Here is a 25,530-nt window from a genome sequence, read left to right on the forward strand (position 1 = left end):
CTCTTTAAGTCTTGATAGGAAATATAAACAGATTTTTAATAGCTCAGTAAAATCACTGGGTCTAATTCTGATGTCTAACTTGATGAACTCAAATTGATATTGATGTTTACTGAATGAATCCATAATTTTCCATTACTTAAAAGCCAATCCCAATTTTCCATGATGGCAACAAATTTTTATAGAAGCTGAAGAGTTTCTTATACAGATCCAAATTTCATTTTATTCATTTAAGCAAACTCTAATGAGAGGCAGGGGAAGAAAAAAAAAAAGTTAAGCAACTGTAAATTTCAAGTCTTGAAATCATCAACAAAATCCCAGTTTTTGGAGAAGGGGTAGTACAAGCAAGTTACATTTATAAAAAAATGTCTTTCTCTGGCTTTTAATGATATTCACATTCTAGTTTCCTATAGTAAAAAAAAAATTCGGTTTATGAAGGCAAGAGATACTATTCCTGAAAAAGTCTAGTTGAGCAGCTAGAACCAGTGTATTTGGTTAAGTACTTAATATTTTATTTGTTTTCTCTAAAAGCTGGTGTATTTTCTGTTAAAGGAACAGGAGTATCATTTGTGTATACTCCTGATTAATACCTGGATCCTATATTGTTTATTCCCTTTTTCCTCAAACTCTTTTATAGGATTATGCAGGTGTAGAAGTGCAGACCATCGGTTCACAGTGCCTAGGAGAATATCAGCAAAAATTTCCCTTTGAGTGCAGGTATTAGAAGGAGCTTGAAAGAATACAGAAGGATGCTCTACGGTTGAAAGCAAACTGTCTGTATATCAAGGGCCAGAGTTTCATTGTAGCATGAGTCTTACAAAACTGACAATGGGTACAGTGCAGTAACATCATTCAGTTGAAAAATGCATGTCTGTGTTGATATCAAAAGGATGACATCAGACCATAACACTGTCTGGATGAAAACCTAATAGAATTATTTTTGAGTGCTGCCATTGTGCTCTGTCAATCTCTGGTAATGGATTTTTTCCCTCTGGTTAATCTAGCATGAATTTTTTGATGTTTCAGGTCTTATTGAAAAATAAGAGTTTCGTGTGTTGGTAGGTACAAATGGAATTTTGATAATTAATCCTAAAATCATATATTGGTTGGAAATCTGAAATGCTGTAAAATAGTACTTTTTTAATTATAAAAGGTAAAGATCAAAATGTCTGTGTAGTGGCTACTTACTAATGTAAGTCAAGGCAAAAACCTAGATTGTGATTGATTGTGAAAAGAATGCTTAACCAGACCATGTAAATTTTTTCAGTCATTGCCTTTTTTTCGAGGGAAGAGTATGGCAGATAATGTGGGATTAAGTCATAAAACCTAAATCCTAATTAAAACATATATCTTAACATAAATCATAGATCTAAAATAAAACTTGAGCTGGAGGTAGAGCAGCTGTGGATGAGTCTTAGTGTCATTGAACCACCCTAAAGGAGTAGGAAGATGGTCATAAAGCAACTGACTTTCTCCTAGGATCCTCACCTGAATTCCATTCCATTTAATGCATTTCACAATCAAGTGGACTACTAATGGCAGATTTGTTGATTAAAAAAAAGTTAAATCAAATGAAAAAATCATGTCATAAAGACAAAATTAAATCCAATTTATTACTGACAGTAATTAAATGGTAAGTAACTTCCTAAAATAATACTTAGATCAATACAATGTAAGAACATTAAAAAATGCCTGTATTGAATCAAGATCAGCCAAGTACCTTGACACTCTCTCTGCCAGTGGCACAGGAATGTTGTTTTTATGATGCTTCTCAGATTTCAGTGCTGGAAGGAACATGAAAAAGGCAAGAGCCAATTTCTAAACTTTGTCAGCAACACTCTCTGGATGCCTGAATATTTTCTGCTTTCTTTTCCTCACTGGGACAGGATTTTTCTTTGGTTGTGTAAAACTGTGCTTTTATTTACTCAATTGCTATCTCTCTGGAGCAGCAGATTCAACTAGCTTTTAAGATAGCCACCTTCAGGGGGCTGTGTAACATTCAGAACTATTAATGGATGCAGCCTTAATGTGTTTTTTTGTTGACTGCAGTACAAAATAATAATAATTTTCTGCTGGGAAGAAAATATACTTGGTCTATTTCTGACAGCCATTGAGGAACTTGGCTACTCAAGGGAACAAGCACAGGGACAAGCTTTTACATGTTTTTGGAACCATGTAATCTGACTGAACCTGTAGTACTTGTGAGAGCTGTGAAACTAAACATTCTCAGTCTTTGAACTTCCTGAGTGGAATTTGTTACTAAATCACATTCATAAAATATATGCTTTTAATTATTATAGCTTTAAATCATCCTTTGTTGTTGAATCAAACATGAATACACTGGCAACTTAGAGATGCTAAATCTGCTTAACTCTGTTAAGCATAAATTTCCATTAATCTTCCAACCATATTTTTTAAACAATTTTCAATTTTGAAGGAATATCTTAAGAAAAGAGAAATCATCTGAAAATGCATTAATGAAAGATTCAAAACATTTTCCAAGAAGGGAGGTGATGATATAAAAAGCCATGAGGGAACAGCAACACTTGCATCTCTATTTGTTTTTTCTTTACCAAAGCTCCCTTGATTTAGATGCACTACCCATACTTATGCAGCTCTTTTGCTCATTCATTTGTTCATTCACTACCAACAAGGGGCAGATTCTCCTGAAATGAATATGTGGGATAAGTGCTGAAATTTCTATTGCATGCATTCACTTGACTGGAAATGTATGCATATGTGCAATATAAAATTTAATGATCATGCTAAATATTTAAGTGTTAGCAAAATGCACCAACACCTGCCTCCTTCCGTATAGTAGTTAATGGCTTACACATCAAGCCATTGCAATTCTTGTGTTTCCTAAAGCATATTTTATAAGTAGTTTTTAATCACAAAGAAAAACTGAGCAATAATCACTCGAGCTTTTGAAGAAGCTGGCCATGTTTTGTTGTCATTGAATTTATATACCCATTCCTGGTTTACTTAATGTGACACTAGTAGCAGACCAATTCTCTTTCATGATTTTCTCTTTTCTCTTCACAGCCACAAGTGCCTTAGAATAAAGTAGCTTGTTTTATATTAGATGAAGTACATACAGTTGCACAGAACAATTAAAAAAAGAATTAGTAAATGTCTGTATTAATGTATAGGTGCTAATTGCAATCAGTTACTGAGAATCATCTGCTAAAAGGTAAGTCCTTTTAAGGCTGCTTGATTAAAATATAGTGTTTGCCTGTCCTGTCGACTAGTGTGAAAAATATTTTTTATAGCATACATTGCATCTCTTCCAACATTAATTTATCTAGCACTCTGAAGCTGAAATGGTTACTGTAAAAGCAAGTTGAATCTGCTGCTAAAGAGTAATAAAAAATACATTTTTATACAACCAAAGAAAAGTTCTGTCCCAGTAAGCAGAGGAAAGCAGGAAATACTCAGGCACCCAGGGAGTGTTGCTGACAAACTTGAAGAACAATGTCACATTTGGAGACTAAGATGACACACTCATTCATTCGTGTTTAGTAAGGAGGGATAGAAAGTTTAAAGGAGTGTAGTCCTAGGCATTAAAGATATGCAACTTAGGTCTTGTTTCTCTGCTATTACACAGATGGGACTTCCTGCTAATTTAATTACCTTATTTTCCTCCCCATTAATTTTGTGGTGCCTGGGTGTGTTCTGGAAAGAGGTGCACTTCTACCATGAACCCTTGACAGAACTTCTGTAGGCTTCTACTTCAGCCTCTCAGTCACCTTCATGTGCACCAATATGATGTAAAGTGTGCAAGGGCATAGCTATTTACAGAGGCAATTCTTTGAGCTGCTTGCTGAAGGTGAAATCCTAAGCCATAGACGTTAACATCCAATTTAACCATTCTCTGATTAACTAACTTGCCCATGACAATCTATTTGGGAGCTGTCTGTTCTGAAAAAACATCATGCTTTTATATTCTCATGCTCTTGCTGATTCAAACTTATACTCAGAAAAGTTTATTTTGCAGCCTTGAAATACAAAAAATATACTGGACAAATAGTTACAAGTTGAAATATATTAATAATACTGGGGGACAACTACTACTACTACTACTACTACTACTACTACTACTACTACTACTACTACTACTACTAGTGCAAGTTTAAATTTATAAATGCCACTACAGAGGTCATCATTACAGAAGTTCAGCAGTAGAAAGTTAAGGAAATATTCATCTGTAAAACCAAGACAGTAAAATTAATTAAAAAGAAAAAAAGAGGGTATGACAAAATTTGTAATTGCAAAATAATACTAATAAAACCCAAGTAATCACACCTCTTTTTAATTTTTTTAATGTATTTTTTAATTTGGGACAGTCATAGTGATATTTAAGGCGTCAATTTGATAATGCAATCATACCCTTATATTTTATATGAAGAAAGTATTGTAAAAGAACAAGATACAATACCAAAAGTAATATCTAAAACCACATATAAATGTCATTTTACCCTCAAGATAGCTAAAGCCCCTAGAAGAGCATTGATATGAGTGTTTAGTAACTATACGAATATTTACTTTGACTTTCCCCGCACCTGTAGGAATGCTGGGATATAGTTGAAACTTTGTTTGCATTAATGAAACAATTTCTGGCATCCGCAGCTGTCCTGTGCAATAAGGAAAATGAATATTCTCTAACAAGCTAGAATCCTCTTGTGCTGCTGCTGGTGGTTTCTAATTTTACTACAGGCACAGTTCCTCAATGCTTCAGCTCATTATAGAGACAAATATCACTCAGTTACAGGTAACTTTTCATTCTAACGTGCTTATGCCACGGATGTCTGTGCTTCAGAGATATTCTGTTTTGCACCTGAAATTACTTTCTGTGTTACAGCTATGAAGTGTGATTAGAAAAAAAGATACAGCAATTTAGATAAACCCCCACTAAATGGCTCAACTGAAACAAAGCTGAAAATGAAGGTATAAATGGCTGAAGTGATTAAGACTGTCAAGTTCTCCCAGGTCCTGTTAGAGAATGAAATAGCTGATGGATTATTATTTATCCCTGAATGTGAGTTTTGGGGATTTAATTAAAGATGTTCTATTATATTTTTCAAAGCCTATTTGAGGCTGTGAATCAAGACCCGCAATAACAGAATATGGTATTGTTAATGGAAAAAAATGGATAACTAGAAACTTCAGAAATGTCCATTTTTTAAACTGCAATTTGACTGCTTGATTTTTTCCCTTTATATGAGTCAAAGAACAAGATGATGTTAAGAATGTCAGATGTTTTTGTGAAAAGTGAATATTTGCTAGCTATTATAAATACTGCTTTGCTCACTGATCACTATTGTTACTGTAAAAAAGAAAGTATATAAATGTATCTTAAAATAAAAAGAGAAGATATCCTTACAATACACACATGATCAATGGCTGCAAATAGGATCACAAAAAAGCTATTAGTAAAAGGATAACTTTCCTTATTAATAAAGTTCTTCAACACACATGGAAAGTATAAGCACAGCCATGGGACTCCATTTCAAGAGGAGAATGCACCACATTTTCCAGCAAATTTGAAATAAAAACAAAAATTATTACTAAATTTGCAGATCACAAATGATAGTTTTTAAAGTGTTTATAAATACAGTAATCAGGGGAAAAAAAGTTGAATTTAGTTGAAATACAATGCCAAGCTCTCCTCATCTAGCTTAGCTAAACTAAGATGAAAAAAGACAAGCCAGGCAGCACTCAGTATAAACTGTGATGACCTGATTAGGTGCCAGAGGAGGCTAGGTTAATTATCAGACAGAAAATTAAACCTCCAGCTGCAGCTCATTCAGTAAAAGTTTTCTTTTTGAAAGGTCTATAACTACAAACAAAGGAATAAAACAACATTTTACCTTTAGGGAAATACTGCGACACTGTTCTGTTGTATGAAGAAGAGCAAAGAGATTCACTGAGGAGAAAAAAATAAACATTTTATAAAAGTGCCCCATAAGGGAGCCTAGTTGAACCATGTATATTTTTTGGGTCAAACACATAGGCCATTATCATCTTCTATCAGTTTTAAGGAAGTGAGCAAGGCAAGGTAGTGTGGCCTGAAAACTGAAGAAACTCTTTTTCCACTGGCTCACACTTTTTCTGTTTCTACTAGGATAGTAGTCAGGATTCACTTTCCCACATAACACAGCCCTTTTTGGAGGAATCATTGATATAGGGGCAAAACTTTCTGGAGTTTCTCAAGAGACGCGGGTATACAATCAAGAATTGGTCTCCACCAAGTACTTGCTTTCATTGAGCAACTGTTATACCTCTCAAAACTCTGTGTCGAGACTACACTACACTGCAGACAAATTTAGCTTAAGAGGTTAATTTAATATCTGCAAGTCTGCCTTATCCATTTGAAGGTTGGCTTGGATAAAATGGAACTTGCCTCAGAAATTGAGTTGTGAATCTGGTGCTCAGAACTAGCTGTTTATGTATGAGTGTGCACGTATGTATTTGAAGTAGATAGCTACACACAAATCAGAACAGTTGATAATGATTTTTTAAAAGGAACTCTGTAAAGGATATCTATATAGAAATTCTTGTTTGATCCAGTTCAAATTTTTTCAACACTTTTGGCTGATGAACATAGTCACAATTGATAATGTTTACCACCATGCACATGTTGAGTAAATCACCAAAAAACTTTATCATGTATTTTGCATGCCCCTTCAATTATTTTTCTAAGTAAATAAATTGTTTTGAACTTCAGTCTTCTAATATGCAAAAAACTTACACTACAGTTATGTTATTTAGGAAAAAAGAAAAGCACAAGGGAGAAATTCCCTATGTATCAAAAGTTTTGAAAAATGTTATGTAGGAATAATTTTTTGTTTTAAAACACACAAAGAATAACAAAATATGTTTTATTATATTACTGGAACCAGTTTTCAAAGGAAAAATTAACCATATTGACAAGCTAAGGGAGAAGGGAAAATGCAAATAAGGTTGTCAATATAGTCAATTTTTCTTCTGAAAACACTTTTTGCTGGCCTTTATCCAGCAAAATATCCCAATACACCAGGAATCAAGATTCTTGGGACAGCAAGGAAGGCACACAAAAAGCTCATCCATCTTGGACCCCAGGAGAGAAGATCTTTAGCATCAAGTATCTGTTTGGTAGAATACTGTGGCACACAGCCTTGGAGGGAGGAAGGGCTCAAGAAGGATGGTAAATATTCAAGAATCACCTCTACAAGCTCAGAAATGGTGCATGCAAACAAAAAGGAAATCAGGCAAAAATACCAGGAGGCCTGCATTAATAAAAAAGGAGATTCTGGATAAATTCAGACGCAAAAGTGAAACCTGCAGAGGATGGAAAAAAGGACATGCACTCTAGGAGGAATACAAAGAAACTATCCAAGATTACAGGGATCAGGTTAGGAAAGCTAAAACCCTGATGAAATTAAATCTGGCCAGTGATGGCAAAAAGAAAATATTCTAATAGCTAAAAGAATTGGTGATAAAAGTAAGACTAGGCAAAATGGGGGTTCTGTCTGGAAGAAATCGAGAGATCTGTTTACCCACAAGGTGGAGAAGACTGAGGTTTCTAATTACATGTTTGTTTTGGTCATCACTGTCAAGTGCTCCAGATACTGTGTCAAAAAGGCAAAGGCAGGGACTGGAGAATGAAGAGCAGCCCATTGTATGATAAGATTAGGTTTGAGACCATCTAGGAAACCTGAAGGTGCATAAGTCCATTGAACCTTGATTAGAGGCCTCTGTAAGTCTTGAGGAAACTGACGCTAGAAGTTGCTATGCTACAGTATAGTTGACATATATGAAAAGTTGTGACAGTCAGATGAATTTCCTACTGCCAGAAAAAGGAGAAAGATGACATCAGTTTTTAAATAGGTGAGAAGGGAAGACCTAAGGAAGTACAGGCTGGAAGTCTCACTTCTGTGCTTGGCATAATTATGGAACAGATCCTTCTGAAAATTATTCCAAGGTAGATGTAAAATAAAGAGGTGATTGGTGACAGCCAGCCAGGCTTCACTAAGGGTAAATCATGCCTGAAAAACCTGGAAAAGGCAACAGACATAATCTACATGGTATTTGTTCAAAGTGTTTGACTCTGTCCCACAAAACACTTAGTTTCTAAATTGGAGAGTCAATTGGGTTTCACAGATAGACCACAAAATGAACAAGGAATTGGCTGAGTGGTTGCACTTAAAGTCTTGTGTTCAATGGCTTGATGTCCAGATGGATATTGGTGGTGTTCCTCAGGTGCTAGTATTGGGACGGTGCCATTTAACATTTTTACTGGAGACATAGGCAGTGGGATTGAGTACACCTTTGGAAAGTTTGCTGATGACACTGACACACTGAAGGGAAGGGATGCCATTCAGAGGGATTGAGAGGCTTGAGAATGGCCAAAAGGAGCCACAGGAATCTCAAAAAGGCTAAATGGAAGGTGCTGCACCTGAGTCTGGGCAATCCTAAACACTAATACAAGAAATGGATTGAGAGAAGTGTTAGAGAGGACTCAAGACTGCTGGTTGATGGGAAGCTCAACATAATATATGATAATGGACCAGAAAAACAAAAGAATCCTGGTCTGCATCAGAAGGAGCATGGCCAGCTGGTCACGGAGGTGATGCTTTCCTTCTACTCTGCTCTTGTGAGACCTCCACCAGAAGTACTGTCTCCAGCTCTAGAGGTCTCAACACAAGCAGGACATGGACATGCTGTAGAAGATCCAGAGGAGGGCCACAAAGATGACCAAAGGGCTGGAATAGTCTGAAGAACAGCAGGTTCTGGAGAGACATTACTAGATCCTGGAGAGACATTACTAGATCCTTCTAGCACTTAAAGGGGCCTACAGAAAAGATGGAGAGGGACTTTTTACAAGGGCATGTACTTTTAGGACAAGAATGAAGTACTTTAAACAGAAAGGAGTTGTATCTGAGTTTGTGGTAAGGAAAGAATTCTTCACTATGAGAATTGTGAAATGCTGGAACAGGTCTTCCAGAGAAGCTGTGGAGTCTCCATCCCTGGAAGAGTTCAGGGCCAGGTTGTGTGGTGTTTTGAGAAACCTGGTCTAATGAAAGGTGTCCCTGACCATGGCAGGATGGTTGAACCAACCTATCCTTAAGGATCCCTTCCAACTGGAACCATGCTATTCTAAGTAAAAGCTAAGCAGCATTTCAAGGAAACATTGTTGGGAGCTTTGAATCAGAGAAAGTTTCCATGTCAATTTAAATTAGGTTGATAGGTCTTATTTTTCTTGCATGATGGTGTAACATAAAAGAAAAAAAAAACAGGAAGACATGGTAGTCCTGTAAATGTCTTATAAATGAAGAGTTCCAGGATGTGGTTGAGCTTCCTGTGGCTCAAGCCAAATGACTGTTGAATGGGTTGGAATTCCAGCTCTGTATGTGCAATGGCTGGACAAGTCCTGAAGATCAGAGGAAATAAACTAGAAAGGGTGCTGACTTACCAATTTAAATTATATTATTAATGCAACTTTTCCATGTGAATTTGAACAACAAAAATTGACAAAAAAATGTTTGAAAAGCACATTAATAGGAAAACTGTGTTTGTGTTACTTAGGGCAGTAATTGAATTTTAATCCATAGAATCACAGAAACATAGAATCATTCTGGTTGGAAAGTCATTTAAGATCATCAAGTCCAGCTACCAGTGTCACCAGTATGTTCCACACACTTAGCCATGCTCTCAAGTGCCTGCATATATCTGCATGATTTTTCAACGCATCTAGACTCTACAACTTTCCTGAGTAGTGTATTTCAGCGCTTTACCACTCATTTTGGGAAGACTTGTTTCCTAATAACTAATATAAATTTCTTTTGGCACAACTTGAGGCCATTTCTTCTTATCCTGGGGAAAGAGACTGACCCCTGCCTTTCTGCAAACTTGTTTGAGGTAGTTGTAGAGATCAATCATATCAGCCTCCTGTTCTCCAGGATCCCTCAGCCATTACTCCCAAGAATTCTGCTCCAACCCCTTCACCAGCTTCATTTTCCTTCTCTGGACTGTTATAGCTATATATACGGTTAAAATTTTTTGTCAGCAAGTCTTAACTCACAAGAAGTTCTTGTCTTATAATAAATTTTGCCAATGACAAGATTTTAAATGTAACTGGAGATAGGTATAAGAAGCAGACGGAACTGGAAAGCACTACCAACTGTTGTACCAAAGGAAGGTGCTGATAAATAGTAAAATCAGTATCACTCAGTCCCTGAGTGCCTTTTTACTCCAGGGGTTGTAAACCTAGGCTCAGGGCCAGCTTAAAGAACAATAAATGAGATAAATGGCAGATAAATGATATAAATGATATCTCACAGATAAATGAGATAAAAGGCATCAACTAATCCAAAAGTAATACAGTTTTGTATTTGTACAGTTTTGACAAAATATTCTGAAGTCCAGTGTGTACTGTTATTTAGAGTGGTATTACTAGAATTGTTTCCAAAATCCTTTTTTAGGCCTACCACAAGTTTCGTAATCTGATTTAGATAGCATCAGAAAAAAAATCTTGGATTCAGACCACAATTCAATAAATGATAGATAGATAAGGATCTGTTAGTTGCTGTGTAAGTTTTTCCGTTTACACACTCTCATGAAATTTCTGATTTAACCTTGCAATAAATGTGAAGAAAAACTCAAGATATTTTCAGCTGAATTTTAATAACCTTTCATGAGTATATATGTATTCTAAATACTGCTGAAAACTCAAACTCAGTGAACTCAGAAAGGTTTTTCAAAAATTAGATAACATGATAATAAATAAATGGTTTCAATTCAAACTGTAAAAGAACAGTTCCAGAGAAGATTAACCTTCTATTATGTATAGACCAGCCATATAGTCATATTAATACAGAGGAGATTAATGCATAGACCTGAGGCTTGTAACTTACCAGAAGAATTTTTAAACTTCTAGGTATAGGGAATTAGGTATAGGAATTTACAGTGGATTAAAAAGCAGAGCAAAACAATGCAAAAAATAAAGAAAAAACCTAAATATTAAAGAACAAAACCCAAAAATTCCAAAGGTACAGAAAACACTACATGCTTCACCATGGAGCAAATATTTCACAACTTCTTACTCATTATTTAGAGAAATAGGAAAGATACATCAATAGAAAAAGTAAGCATGCATAAATTATGGACTTTTTATACAATTTTATTATTTTTCTTTTGGAATTTTGGTGAAGCCAACACTTCAAAAAAAAAACAACTTAGAATTGGTAAAAACAAGATACTGTTTTTGGAAAGAAGCATACAACAAAGACTGATACTGCATTAGATGAAAATCCAAATCAAGTTTAAAACAATATTTGGTAGATATATTCCCCTCATCTTCTTTTAGATATTTATACTAGAAGGAAGTGCAACACATTCATCCTCTCAAAAACTTTTAGGAGGTGTTGCATTTTCCTTCTGGTGATTCTAAGGGGATTGCCTTTCCAAAAGACTGAGCTATTTTTATCAGAAAGAAAAAACGTAGCTAAATATTAGAAAACTTACATGATGACCAATTTATTCCTATTCCAATTTATCCTCCTATTAATCACCAGTCTCTGATGGTCATATTAGATCAGTAAGAGATGATTACAAGAGAAGTTATCTCCAACGTGAAAATATTTTGGTTCTTTTATGATACTATAGTGCAAATAAAATTTAAATCCTCAAAATGACCATAGCATAAGTTTAAAAGTAGCATAAAAATGATACCTAAATTCTCAAATTAACTATTGAAATGTTCACTACTCTTCTTTAAGACAGAACTCTCAGGAGCACTCAGTATGAGCTTAATGCTGCTTCACTGAGCACCAGGATGCATCCATGGGAGCAGTGTCAAAGTAGACATGAGCACTCTTGCAAAATCTACTTATTAGAAACTTATTAGAAAATGTTTGGCTGAAACACACAGTGAACTAAAAAGTCTGTGCTTTGAGAAATGGTTCAAAAACTCTTCAGCCCTAGGGAAGCTTTCTAATCATCTTGTCTGAACTTCTACATACCCCCAAAGAATTTGATTCGTTATTTCCTGTTTCAAGCTATTGTCTTCCAATTAAGGTATAGAAATTTATTTTATAAACTTCCCTGTTCTTGGTTGAAAGGCTTATTTCTGATACAGTTTGCCTCATTCCTTAGTAAACTCTTCCATGATAGAATTTCCCAAGAGGTCTGCTGATAAGTTGTTTTCATCCAAGTCTTTCTCTGTCAGATTGTTTCTCTAAATCAAAAATTATTGGATGTTTTTCCTGAACACTCCAGATATAAACTTTCTTTACTACAGATAATGCTACAAAATTACTTTCAAAATTTTTTTTTAGCATTTTGTTAGGTTATAACGTGTCTTACATAATATATAAAAATAAAAGTTTTTAGTACCGCTACATCATTTCAGATAACACTGTTTTACAAATCTTGCTGGCTTATAGTGTTGTATAATATTATTTCTCATAAAGCATGAGGAGTCTCATGAAAGCCTGAATAATTATTAATGAAGAAACACTGCAAGAAGGAGTTGTTTCTTATTTCACTGATGAGCAGAAACACTCCTGGTGTTTACAGCTATGCCCTCACTGGGTGTTTAAAAACAAAACACCAAAGTTTTTTTTAGTCCAAGTATTCATGTTTATTTGAAGCTTACATTAATGGAAAATAGAATTCCATTAATTCCAAAAAAAGGCATAAAAAAGGTAATTAAAAACTTACTAGTTCAAGCTTCTCTTCTAAAAATGCCAACATTTTCATGATGGCAGGTCATAAATTTTTAGAAAGGTGGAAGAGAAATTTGAGTACGTCACTAATCAATAGTTAGGTAGGCATATCTTGTATAACTCAACTACTCTTTTCATAGAAATATTTCATGAAAATGTTGCATGCAAAAATTTACTTTACAAAACAAGACTGTTAGGGAACCAAATTTAGTAATTTGATTATGTATATATTTTAAAGTAAGCTTTGCATGAGACAGAGTATCCTATCTAAACTAACTCTGTAATTGGAGAAAAAAAAAATATTTTCCTGTTATCCAGATATTCAGAAGCTTGTTTATTTTTCTAAAAGTATATTCAGAGATGAACAGGAAGTCTTGCAATTAATTATATCTGGCTGTTATCTGTTGAGTAATTATTCAGTATTTCCCAGTATATTATTCAGTGGCCTTTGTTATTGAAGATTATTCAAATTTTTATCTGAAGGCAGAATGATGAACTCTCCTATGGAATTCTCTGAGGTTTTTTTTTTGGTAAGATCCTAGATCTTTACAAATATTAAATAGCAGATCTCCGGAGTAGTCTAATCAGATAAGGCAATGTAAATGGGAAAGTAAGGCAGAGAGCTTATAGGCAAAATCATAAAGAATCAGCTGATTTTGAGCGATTGATTTTTGATGCCCATGGGTTTATTTTTTCCTCACAGAGCTTTATAGCTCTGTATAGGTTCAGAGCAGAGCTGTCACTAAATGCATTTGTCAGATAGATGGCTCACATTTCTGCAATTTACACTGTAAGTGTTTTGTATTGTTAGCCAAAAGATAAGAAATACAGAATTAATCATCCTTTGTGACAAGTGTGATTAAAAGACATCACTATGTAACTGAGTGCTGTCCATGACAAATGATTTACACACACTGAATCAGTTCAAATTTGGGTTTTACTGCAAACCTTAAGCGACTTTTTTTCAAGTTGCGGGGCATTATTTTCCTTATATGATATAAGTAATATGTTTAAGAATGTGCTAAACATATATTAACTTGTGATAAAACATGTGAGCCTTCCATGTATGCCTTTTAATCATGGATGTTTTCCTTCCTGGACTTTCTAACCCTCAAACACTTTCAGAAGTTTTAGACAGGGGTTAGATGCTTAAATTCAATCTGGTGATAAAAAGAAGCCAAATCATTTCCCCTTCTTCCAATACAGAAGTAATTTTCTTCAGATTTGCTCTCAGTTGAGGTCAAGACTCAATCCTACATTTTAATAGGTACAGAAACTTTTGCTTTGTTCTAGGAAATAGAGGAAATGAACTTTTCCCTCCTGAAATCCTTACAAGACTCTTAGATCATACTGTGTCTTTTCAAATAACATTTATATATATTTTGACTACTATAGAACTATTTTAGATCCCGTTATAGTCAAATTCCTGTTTAACTGGATCCACAATATTACTGTTTCTGTCATATGATAGTAGCTCCAAATGACAGCAGCAACAGTAGTTCCATCCGGAAGGTAAGATTTTAAAAATTTTATTTAGAAAACTATAGAGGATTGTTGCATGCAATGGATTAAACAAATACTTTGCATAGGATGAAACTAGATTTCCTCAGGTCATCTAAGTGGACAATTTTACTTCCACAAATTTGGTTCGATGTATGTATTAATTTTGCTAAATAACATTCAGGAACAATGACTGATTGCTATATTAGCATCGTTGAAAATTCATAATAATTCTATGATTTTTCTAGATACTTAAAAAAACTTAGATATTCTAAAGATAAAATATTCTTTATTTGGGTAAGCAAGCATTTCCTAATCTCAGAAAAAAAAAAAAAGAAGATAAATGTTATTTATTTATATATTTATGATCTTTCTGCCTGATTTAAGAGAAACACCAAAATTGTAGACTCTGAATGTGACAGTATCTATTAAAAGTGAGAGGAGACAAACAAAGGAGTAGGGCTGTACACATTGTCTCACTGCATCTTCAGTGGGTGTGCCTGTTGCATGTTTTAGAATAAGATTACATCCATGATTTCCCTCTTTTGGCCTTATCTGTCTTGCACTGCTTGAAAATTTTTATTGTCCTTTTCCTATTCTGTATATTATTTTCCTACCCCATTTTATTTTCATTAAAATCAAAACCACTGCAAAATTACCCATATGTCCACAAACATTTCTTCCTGTGATAAATTTGGTACCTACATTTTATAGACATAAAGGAATACATGATGATTAAAGAAGGAGGTGCAAAAACTTTATTAAAAACACCCCAAATTTCCTGGAAATAGTTTTCTTTCCTTTTAGTGACTTCTTGTTCCCTGATTTATCATGTTATACACAACTCGTGATAGCAGAAAAAAATGATACTGTTTATTTCCTATAGTAATAGAAAGTCTGGTATATGAAATATATTAAACACTTTTTTATTGTGGCACATTTCAACTCAAATAGAATAACTAATGACAAAGAGTTTGTAGAAATTAAATATATGCAAATTAATAAACCAAAAAAGCATGTTTTGATATAATAGATGTCACAATTGCTCATGTATATGTTATATTCACTTTAATGTTAGACAAAAACCATCTTTTTGATTAATCCTATTTTGAAAATGCAGAAAAAATTTATGGGATGAGAACCAAAAATTCTTATCAAGAGGATGAACTCTCTCACAATAATGTTGGCACTTTGAAGACAAAATTTATCCAACAAAAGAAAAAAAATTATCTTAATGTGAAATTCAGTTATTAAATAAATTTTACATCACATGAAATTACTAAATAACTACACATGAGACCTTCCAGACCACAAAACCATAAAATTTATTTTTAAATGCTCTCCCTTGAAAGAGTTATAAAGAAAGACAATACACATACAGTTCTTTATAGGAAAACAGTGAAGGACATTTCCTCTTTTTAAAATTCATGAATGTTCTTCTTTACCAAGTTTGACTGCAAATATGAGAGCAAATGTGCTAGCCTTCTAAATTAGAAATGAGTATTTACATGTATCTTAACTAGTGATAATGGTAATCTATGATATCAGGCTTGTGTCTTCAGGGAAATAATGCATAATTATTATATAAGATATTAATTAATTACAGCTCACCATCTTGGAAAATTAAATAAAATAAGTTTGCTATAGGACGTTATAGAGTGACCAAATAACATAACTCATCTGTTACTCTTCTGAATAGAGAGGATTACACGTGATTTTGCAGCTTGTTTGGCTGAATTTTAGGAAATCCAAGTGCATACATTTCTACAGATTGAAATAAATGTGGAAAACATTATTAGGAGAATCAACCACAAAATACTTTTTGAGACTGTTAATTAAGAGTGTATAGTTTCTGTATTAAGACTAGACTAATTTCTGCATTTAAGGATAAAAGTAATGAATTACACAAAGGATTTCTACATTTAAACTTTTTGTATTTCCTTGTCTACTTCAGACAAAACTGAAGTAGATGCTCACTGTGGCATGACGCTTCACAATTTTAGTTTTGAACCATTTCCACCAGCTGCAGATATATCTCACGGCTACTGGACAGGAACACTTAATAACACAGACAGAAAATTCAATTTCAAGAACATTGTTGCAGCAACAATGGTGAGAAGAACAGCAAATGAGAATAGGAAACACAATTGTTAAACATTTTCTCTCCCTCAAGAGAAAATTAGCTTTTTCCTTTACTAAATCATCAACAGGTCTGCCCCATGATCCATGCCTATTATTTGTAACCTTTGTAATCTGGGGAAATGTTAAAGGACATTATTATATTTAATCTAGCATCATATAGTGAACCCTAAGTGTGAGCCCAAACACTAAGCTGCAGCTCCTGAAACTTATGATTCAGAAAAGATATCTGCTGCCTGACAAGGAAGATGGGTACAGTGAAGAAGAGAACATGGCTTCTTCAACTACAATTCTTCAAAGAAGTCAGAAGTTTTTCCTGAGAATACAGGGCAGTGTTGGCTTTATTTTTGTTGTTAATTAGAAAGGAACCTTAAGCACAAGAAAAGATGGTAAACATGATGGACACAAAAGAAAATTTATGCACAACACCTAATGATACAAACCCAAAAATGCACCTAACAATTTTTTGACCGTGACTTGGCCATGTGACTATATTTGAAAGCTTTTGTAGTGTCATTCTTTAGAGAACAAGATCCAGAGCGTGTGCGTGTCTAAGGGGCCACAAAGACACCTCCAGTGAGAAGCTGCAGAAACTTCAACCATGTCCGGCAGAGCCAATCCCTGATGGCTCTGAAGATGGACATGGTGCTGGCCAAAGCTGGGCCAATGAGAGAGATTGGCAACACCAACAACCAATATCTTATGTGATAAACATATTTAAGAAGAAAATCATAACAATGTCACCGGTTTTTTGCTCCTGGACAGAGTAGAGGAGGATGTGAGAACATGTGAGGAAAACTACATGGCAACACCTCAGTCAGTGCAGAAGGAGGCGAAGGGAGGAGGTGCTCCAGGCACCAGAGCCAAGATTCCTCTGCATGCCATGGTGAGACTCTGGTGAAGTAGCTGTGCCCCTGCAGCCCTTGGGGATCCATGAGGGATGCAGAGGTCCATGGGGGGGGTGCCACGCTGGAGTGGGTGGATGTCTGGAGGGGGCTGTGATCCAGTGGGAGACTTTATGGGAGAGAGAGGGTTCCTGCTTCCAGGGTGGAGCAGCCTGTCCTTGGAGGACTGCACCCCATGGAAAGAGAGCCATGTCACAGTAGTTTTGGGAGGACTGTCTGGTCCACGAGGTTGGATTCACACTGGAGAAGTTCATGGAGAACTGCCTCCCATGGGAAGGGACCCCATGGCCTCACAGGGGAAGGATTTTCTGCCTGAGCAGCAGAGGGAAATCTTGGGTGGTGAACTGATCAAAACCCGATGCCCTGTCTCACTGCCCTGTCTGTGGGATGTGGGGAGAGCCTGGCAGGGAAAAGATGTTTCAAGGGCTTATTTCACTTCTCATTATCCTCCTCTGATTCTTTTAGTAATAAATTCACTTTGCAACTTAAGTTGAGCCTGCTTTGCCCTTGAAATATTTCTCCTGGTCCTTTTCTCACTCATGAAGGCTTTGTTAATTATTTTCCCTTTTCCCTCCTCTGTCCAGCTATAGCAGGGGAGGGTGAGTGAAAAATTCTGATGAGTGCCTGGCATTGGGTCAGTGTCAAACCATAACAGCATCTCACTCAATATTCACTGCTGCAGTAAGTACACATAAAAGCTGAAAACATTTTAGGGCCCAGCAGAAGCATGGAGAAAAAAAGAAGTGGTAAGATTTGTCAAAAACTGAAGACTGAATCAGAGAATCATTGAGATGGCTCAAAAGTGAGACATTTCTGGAGATATTTATCATGAAGCTCAAATATCCTTCTGGATCCCCCTTACATTTCTCTCTTCATGTAAAAGAATACTGGAAATCTAACCTGTTGACTTAAATGTTTGTACATGCAACTTATTTACAAGTCCATTATCTGAACAAAGTGAAATTTTGATTGGGAAAGCTCTAAATGAGATGAGTATAAAACAATTCACATTTTTATTTATTGGTACTTAATAGGAAATGCAGTATTAGTCTCTTAACAAAAGACAGCTTCTCTAATATCAGTTTGTTACACTGTGAATTAAACTTAAGGACAAATAAAAATGAAAAATATGCAGTCACTGATCTTTGATTTCAAAAAAGCATAATTCAAAACTTAGGGAAATAGCAAAAATTTGAATGGAGCAAATTTTTTTCCTCCCATATAATACATCAATTCTAAAAGAAATTAATTTTCATCTATTTGTATTAATAATAAAAGAATCTTGCTATCATAACCTCCCCACTCTTTGTCCCATGAATAGAAAATACTCAGTGGAAGCTTGTTTTCTGTTGAGTTAGTTCTGATTTATGGCCTTTATTCATTATCCTATTTTGTCTTTTCCCTTTTTCCCATAAAGATTTAGACTCTTATGATCTTACTAGATCATATATTTTTCCTTTCATTGCATTTCTCAAACCTACTCAAATAAAACTGAGCTTTGGCATTTTAGAGTTTTGACACTATGTTCATGATAAAGAGCGCTGCATATATTCTCATGAAATATGACGTTCAACATTCTCTTAAATAGCCCGCTTAAAAGTTAGAATTCTGTTGAGCTATCATAATTAATTTTGAGAATTCTGGTATTTCTAACTGAGATGTGTGAGTTTAAAAAAAAATATAATTTATTCTTCATGATTTTATAAATACAGAGGATGAAGGATTGGTCATCAATGATGTGTTTGGTGACTATCCAGTCATTCTTTGATGTCAAGTTTCAGAAGCTAATGTCCTGTTAAGTTCCCCCTGTTATATCTTACAGTATTAGATAATGCATACTAATTTGAAATAAGTTACTTTTGACTCAGAAAAAAGTTAAAGTTACTCATTAAATAAATTTCTTTTACTGTAAGATGAAGTTTACAAGCTTCTAAAGAGGTGATATTTGGAGGCTATTAAATTCTCCTATATAACTACTTGACATTTGTAAAAAGAGGAAGAAAGGTTGATGGAAACAAAAATTAGATGGAAGTTTAATGATAGTGAAACATATTTTGGCCAGCAATCTTTATTACAAATTATTACATTTTTACAACCAAAAGATTATTGAAGAAAAAAAGTCATCAAGGAGAACATTGGAGTAACTAATAACTTTGTCTTGTAAGAGGTAAATTGCCTCTAGTTTTCAGAGTTTTGCAAGTTAAGAAGACATGCTCAATATCCGAAAAGTGAAGAGTTAAAATTCAGACTCACATATGTGAATTTCTCTGTCTTTCTCAAACCTCATAGCACAGCTACAACTGTCATGAAAGAAATATGAATCTATTAGATAGGACACAACTAAATATGCCTCATTCAGTTTTCCCGCAAGACTATGTATGTCTGCATGCATCAAGAATTACTTTTTTCTCTTATAAGTTTGCAGTATTAAATGCATTTCAATGACTCTAAGGTGAATTTCTCCAGCAGACATGGTCTGGAGCCAAAGATCACATTGCAGGGAGAATCAGCAAGACCTCGAAATTAGTGATGAGAGTGGCACTCAAGACCCTTGAGTGGAAAGCATTAGAGCCCTGAGGAGAGGCAGCTCTGACTCTTCTACACAAGCCAGGACAGGAGCAAGAGCATACACCCTGTAGTGATCCAAAAGTAGCCTCTGGCGAGCATGAGTGAGCAGGAGCACAGTGATCAGAGCAGGCAAGTGGTGTGTGGTGTGGCCGAGCATGTGTCAGATTGCACAGCAAGGGCACATTCACCCACCAGACCAGAGATCATCTCAGCTGAAGCTCACCACGCACTTGGAAGAAGTGCAGGAATGTTTTCCACTTGATGGCTAGCCATACCTTTAGCACTCACGAGAAAAGATGTGGTGACACAAATGAAGCACCCAGGAAAACACGTAATTGTCCAGCTTACAGGGAGTCCCAGAGCCTGGTGCTGGCATGGGGCAGTAGTAGAGACAACAACTGTGTGACCAGGTGGTTAATCTGATCAACCTGGTGACAGAGAGAGTAGGTAGAATGGTTATGAAGTGTCAGAGACTCTAAAGATGAGATGGGGGGGTGAAACTATGGTCTGGGAGGACCAGACACCAGAAAAATTCTGAGATGTGAATGTCCTGTATCCTCACCCTGCCAGACTGAAAGGAGGTCAAAAGTTTTGCAAGCATTGACAGGGAAAAAAAGACAGTCCTTGTCTATTAATATATGGCTTCATGGCTTTAAAAAGTAGGTGTGATGGGAGAGGAGATAATAGAGCTCTTGGACAGTTGTGGCATGACAGACCTAGATTAGAGGGACAGAGTGCTGGTGAGTGCTCCTTGCTGATGACTCTGAGATGTGCTAGTCACACTGGACCATGCTTGAAATCTTATGAAGATGAGGAAGGGGTCCTGCGGTAACAGAAGCCAACAGGGAAATACCAGGGAAATATCTCAAAGGAATTAAGGGATGTTCCTCCAAGAAGACAACATGTCTCAGCTCAGCTGAGATGCCTTTACACCAGTATATACAGCACAGGTAACAAACAGGAGGAGCTTGGAGCCACCAGAAAATGATGATCTTGTTGACATTAACGAATATTGGTGGGACAAAACTCATGCTTGCAGTACAGCTGTCAAAGGCTACAGGCATTCAGATGCGGATGAGAGGATAGGTGGATTGAGAGCTCTCTACACCAAGAGCCTATTGGCAAAGCCTTCTTGCTCCAGCTCACAGGCTGTCAACCTGCTGGGGGACTTCGGCCACCCTGACCTCTGCTGAAAATGTAGCATGACAGGAGTAGGAAATTTAGGAGACTCCCAGAATGCATGGACGATAAATTCTTAAGTACTATTCCAGATAGTAAACATACCCACCAGAGGGGACACAATACTGGATCTAGTGGTCACCAGTGTTTCAATGTCAAGAAGGGAGGCAGCCTGGGCTAAAGTGATCATACAACAGTGGAGTTTGCAGACCTGAGGGATATGTGTCAGGTGAAAAATAAAATAAATATTCTGAACATCAGGAAAGTAAAATTCCAGCTCTTCAAGGACTTAGTCAGTAGGAACACCCTGGAAAACTATCCTCAGTGACAAAGAAGCAGCTAGAACATAAGAATTAGCTATGCAGAGAGAAAAAAAACAACTTGGGCAAGAAAGGAAGGACACTGACATGACTTTGAGAAAGGAACTTTTGGTCAAGCTAGTGGGCAAGAAGCAAACGCACAGGCAGTGGATTCATGAACAGGAATCTGGGGTAGAATACAGGGGCTCAGTCTGGTTGTATAAGGATGGGATCAGGAAGGCCACAGCAAATCTGGAGCTGAAATTGGCAAGGCCACCAAAGAATAACAAGATTTCTATAATTATATGAGCCAGAAAAAGGCTAGCCAGTGAGTCAAAATGGATAAGAAGGTTGAAGTAATCAAAACCTATTTCACCTCAGTCTTCAGCAACAGCTTACAGAACCTAATGTCTCTTTGCACACCTCTCAGGTTGACAAGACAAGGATGGGGGAGCTAAAATCTTCCCGTTGTAAGTAAAGATCAGGTACATGACCACCTGAGGAACCTGAAAGTTTGTCAGTCTATGGGACAAGATGAAATGCATCCCAGATACCTAAGGGAACTGTTTCATATTGTTGACAAGATAAGCTCCATGATAAGCGGGACAGCCTGGTGAAATCCCAGCTGACTGGAGAAGGGGACACACTGTACCCATCTTTTAAAAAGGTAGAAAGCAGAACCCTGGGAACTCCTGAGCTGTCAGCTTCACCCTTCTCCCTGCAATGATCATGGAACAGATCCTTACAGAAGATGTACAAAGGCAAACAGAGGACAGGGAGGGAGTTCAGGATGGTCAGAACAGTATCATCAGTGGTGAGTTTAATCAACACATTTTTTTTTAAAAAAAAGGTATGTATCATAGCATATTGGTTATTTTAAATATTTAGTCTTCCTACTAACTTCTAAATAAACATTCTGAAAAAGTGCATTTAAATTGCATGGTCAATTAAAAATACACTTGTTATAAAGAATTGAAGTGTAGGAATGAATGTTCTACATTAGATAAGCCTTTCATATTATTTTATCTATATCAATTCGTCTACTAAGTCTTTTCAAAGAAACTGAATATACTGGCAACTACACCGTCCAATCAATGGCTTTGTGACAGAGCTATAAATACCTGAGTAGCAGGAGTGGGAAGGGAGAGACTATTTGTGGAAACTAAGGATTATGGCACATCTGCAATCACCTACAACGTCAGCATTCATACAGTAAAATGGATGATGATAAAAAACCATACACCTGAGGAGAATACATTATCTAAAACTAACATAAGTGGCATGAATGTTTTATTACCATGGAAATGGTGCACAGTACATGACAGCAGAAAAAGTCAGTTGAGACAGGCAATTTTAATTTTTATTGATAATATGATCACAGGTGTGCTTTCAATCACTTCACCACTTCAGGTTCCTCATCAACTGTCACTAATAATTTCACATGACAAGTATAGTACTTGTGATGTTACAAACGCAACCTGGAGTTACTTACAATGCCTGCTGACTGGCAAGCCACTGTCTCTACCGTCAGGACAGAACTCCAAATGCCTTTCCTGTTTAGTGACCAAAGGTCTCTCTGCCTCTCTGTGGGATTTGCAAAGTGTGGCTGATGCAACCAATGTAAGTAAAAGTTTTGACCGTACTCTTCCAAAGAAACACTGCCTTCTGGGTGCAGAAGGGAAAGAGGCAGGGCAGGATTCAGAAAGACCGTGATAAAAATCCTCAGATCATTAAAGGGAGGTATCATTCAACTGAAAAAAAGGATAATCTTAATCCATGAGGGTTTCTGGCTCACAGACTCTTTGTGCTTCAAATTTCAGAAAATCTGAACTGGATTTCCTGTATTGCATGCCCCAGTTTAGCTCCAATAGTACCACTGTGACTGAGGCCTAGCTGGAACCAAGTGCATAGGATTCAGGAAGTAGAATTCATGATTGCAAATAAATACTGTATTGTGAGAACACAAACAAAATAAAGTGAAACTGTAGAACCAATGTATTCTCTGTTTCATATTCTGCTTAGATAATGAATCTTACATATATCTGCATGGTGCTTTTCATCAGAAAATTCATATCTCTCTGCTTTGCCCTATATGCTCAGATGAGTTTCAGGGTGAAGAGTTCTACAAAATACAACTAATGTGAAAAAAGTTTATAACTGTCTCATTTCATGATTTTTTTTAAATTGATGCTGCTATTAAGATACATTAGTGGGTTTTGAAAAGAAATAGTATAAGCAAAGTTAAAATACAAATTTTATCTGAGTCCAATAATAAGATCTATCAAATAAGCTATTTCACCATACCATATATATCAAAATGAAAACATCATTTAGTGTTCAGTTGCTAATTTTAAGGTTCGTTTCTTCTAATTTTTTTTTAATTTTTGACAATTAAAACTAACTTAACCAGAACTCCATATACATAGTAATTATTACAATTAAGAATAATTTATTAATATCTGAAATATTATTCATATTAATATGAGTAAATTTTTTTACACTAAGGATGGAAGAAGATTGTTTTAAAGCCATTTTTAAGATTAAATGGGTGTCTTCTATGAGAGTGACAATTAAACTATTACACAGTAATGCCAAACTGGAGCTCCTAATAGTCAGGAATAAAATCTAACTTATAGGGGTACAAAATGCTTTTTCATATTATTTATAAAGTATATGCTCACCTTTTCTTTATTTAATTCCATTTATTGTTTTGTTTCATTTGTTTTGCAAGTGCTTTTTGTTGTAAATATCTGTATGAATCTGAAAACTAAACATCGTTATCATTATAGGAATTTTATAAATCTAGAACAAAAATGCCCAGCTTTCATAGTAATTGCAACTATTCCTCAGTAACAGATATCATGACATCAGAAACTACCTTAATATAATTTTCCCTTTCTTAAAATATTTCACTTTAGGATGACTGTTGCACAAGTGGACCAAGTAGGATTTAAACAGTTCCATTTCAAAATATGCAAATATTTTCTTTGTATTAAAAAATATTACCCATGAGACAAGGATGAACAGAAGGAATCTATTCTCTTTTGCTTCCGATTTGCTTAGCACAGGTGTCAAGAAAAGTATCAACACAGAGAACAGAAGGGATGAAATCTTGGCTTCTCTGAAATAAATGGCAATTCTCCCATTGACTTTAATGGGTCAGGGTTTTTTCAGAACTGTTTCTGGACTCACAGTTGCCAGAATGTGAGATTCCACTGAAAAGTCAACTTTCTCCATTGTGTGAGATGAAGGCAGATTGGATGTACATGGTAGTCAGAGCAGAACATTGAATACCGATGCTTCATGGCAAAGTTAATATGCTGTAGAGTGCAGAGCGCTTCCAAACAATAACAATGCATAATTTGTTTCTTTCGTTTGACATTGTCTCATAAATAAAAGATAGGAGGATGATGAATTATAGTTTACTAACACTAGAGCCAAATAATCATAGTTGATTGCTAATAAATGACAATGAAAACTGATTCATACAAATCAGAAGTTGTACTGCAGCAATAAATATCTAGGAGGGCACTGTACATTAATAACAATTTTAATGCTGTTTATTTGAATATAAATTTATATTTGCATAGCTCTTGGCTAGAAACCATTGGGAAAATATTTTTTCAACACTTTGAAACAAATCAGACTGTCAGCCACTCACTTTTCTGCTATATTTTAGGTTCAAAACAGTTACACTTGCTTGACAAACACAGAAGACTAAGAGTTAAAATTAAGTATAATGCTGTTAAAATTGAAACCTTATTGAGATATTAATTTAAAATTTGTCTTACATCAACACTGAAAAACTCTGTCTTTTCCTTCATTACGTTCACAAAATTATTTTCCTGTTTTAGCAAGGTAATTATAGCGATACTGGTATTAGAAGTTCTATGGAATGGTAAGGTTTCTGTCAGCTATGAAGGTTAGACTCTATATAGTGAATCCCATTGTTAAAGCTGCTAAAGGATGCTTTACGCGCACATAATTACTACAGTTGATCCAAATTCTACAGTAATTACAGTATTAGAATAAATGGGAACATGGCAGCACGTCACCTAAGAATCCTCTGGCGGTACAAAGATAAGTACAATTGCTGTGCACAGCTTTGTCTAAGCCTTTTAAGGCAGTCTCAAAGATTCCAATATGGAAGTAGCAAAAGATCAGCTTTCCTATTTTTAATTCACAGCACAATAGCTGCACATTCTCTGGCTGGCTGGAGTTATTTGTGTTTGCCAG

General features: G+C 35.7%; 1 protein-coding gene across 47 annotated transcripts in view; it reads right to left on the reverse strand.

Annotated features, from left to right (window-relative positions):
- Positions 1-25,530, reverse strand: part of PTPRD (protein tyrosine phosphatase receptor type D) — a 1,168,317-nt gene that overhangs the window by 622,907 nt on the left and 519,880 nt on the right. For 2 of the 47 annotated variants that reach the window (XM_074533111.1, XM_074533112.1), the window contains exon 7: positions 5,868-5,923. The exons of the other annotated variants lie outside the window; for them this stretch is intronic. The gene's annotated coding sequence lies outside the window, so the exon portion shown is untranslated. The remainder of the gene's footprint in view (positions 1-5,867; positions 5,924-25,530) is intronic. 47 annotated transcript variants of the gene reach the window in all.

This window comes from Zonotrichia albicollis, chromosome Z, assembly GCF_047830755.1.
Source record: "Zonotrichia albicollis isolate bZonAlb1 chromosome Z, bZonAlb1.hap1, whole genome shotgun sequence".
NCBI lineage: Eukaryota > Metazoa > Chordata > Aves > Passeriformes > Passerellidae > Zonotrichia > Zonotrichia albicollis.